This window comes from Brassica napus, chromosome C9 (assembly GCF_020379485.1).
Source record: "Brassica napus cultivar Da-Ae chromosome C9, Da-Ae, whole genome shotgun sequence".
NCBI lineage: Eukaryota > Viridiplantae > Streptophyta > Magnoliopsida > Brassicales > Brassicaceae > Brassica > Brassica napus.
In genome coordinates, this window is record NC_063452.1 from 4,074,498 (window position 1) to 4,076,059 (window position 1,562).

A 1,562-nucleotide genomic window follows, 5' to 3' on the forward strand; every position below is an offset into this window, starting at 1 on the left:
TCTTCTCCTCCCCCACTTCTGTCTCTTCTGTCATATTCGTCATTGTAGACAAAATCACTCTGTGCCATGTTCTCCAAGAGTTCTAATGCATCTTCGACAGTCCTCCCCAAGTAGTTCCATTGCTTGCAGTGTCAAGCTGGCTTTTGAATTTAGGCAAGACTCCTCTGTAGAATGTGCTTAGCAAGCTCTCATTGTTGAAGCCATGGTGGGGACATTGAGACAAGTAAGTTCTGAATCTCTCCCATGCCTCTGAAAATCCTTCAAGTCCTTTTTGTTGAAAACCAGAGATCTGATTTCTAAGGTTTGCAGTCCTTGTAGCAGAGAAGAACTTGTTGAGGAAGGCCTTCTTGCATTCATCCCAAGTGGTGATAGTATCACTTGAGATGTTTTTCTCCCACGTGTGAGCCTTGTCTCCCAAAGAGAAAGGAAACAATCTGAGCTTGAAGCATCTTCTGAAACTCCATTTGTTTTTGACAAGCCACAGTATTTATCAAATCTGTCAAGGTGATCTAGTGGGTCTTCCAAGGCAAGTCCATGGTACTTGTTGTTTTCAATCATGTTGATGAGGCTGGACTTGATCTCGAAATTGTTGTTGGCAACTGGCGGTCCCCTAATGCCCAACCTATTTCCCATTTATGTTAGGTTGATCATATGTACCGATGGCCCTAGCTTGGCGTTGTGGTTGTCTAGGTCGAAGGTTGGCAGCTCCTTGACCATTGCCCTCTTGAGCAGCTCCAGGAGGAACTTCTTGGACATTTTGTCTATGATCATCAACTTCATAGACACCTTCCGGTTGATTCGGGTTTCTCTCCATCTCAAGCCCCAATCTATGTAAGTGGGCTTGCTTTTCTCTTTCTCTTCTCTGTCTTCCCAACTCTCTTTCTAAGGCTTTGATGTTGTTCACTCTTGGTGCAAGATTTGTTGATCCTTTGCTTCTCAAGTTCATGCACCTGTCATCCAAATATATATGAAGATAGATAATTAGTAACTTAAAAACAAAGTAAAACTCAGTCTCAAGCAAAGACTCAAACGCAATGTCACAATCAGACTAGGACCGGCAACGGCGCCAATTTGGTAATAGGTTTTTCTACCTATTGCAAATGTTGTAGTATAGGGGGGTTGAGTGAATGTCGAACCAGTCCTAGTGATGTGAATCAGTGAGAATACAAGTCATTTCTTAAGCTAAGCAGATTCAATAGTTGTGAGTGTGTGACAAGTAACAATAGCAAACAGAGCAATACAACAAGGTTTTAATCAATTTAGACAAGTGAATCCATGGGCTAAGGGAATTGACTTCAAGTAACTAAGATCCAATCTAGGTGACAAGCTTTCAATCAAAGTAATCTCTTAAGTCTAAACACAATCTTAGACAGGTCCTATGTCTAGGTAAATGCCCATTTGCTTAGAAATTATTAAACATCAAATGTCTTTGGCTTAATTCAATCAAGCAATCTTTAAGTTCAAGTTCAATAACTATCTAGCAATTTAACATCAAGTGTCCTTGGCTAATCTCACTAGAGCTTAGTTGAGTTGATTCAAACACTTCATCTAATCATGTCTGA

At 40.7% G+C, this 1,562-nt stretch overlaps 1 non-coding gene across 1 annotated transcript; it reads left to right on the forward strand.

The window, feature by feature from the left end:
- The first annotated feature begins 197 nt into the window (after window positions 1-197).
- LOC125593593 lies at window positions 198-304 on the forward strand. The gene has a single exon (XR_007329495.1). It is a non-coding gene; the product is annotated as a small nucleolar RNA R71 (small nucleolar RNA).
- The last annotated feature ends 1,258 nt before the right edge of the window (window positions 305-1,562 follow it).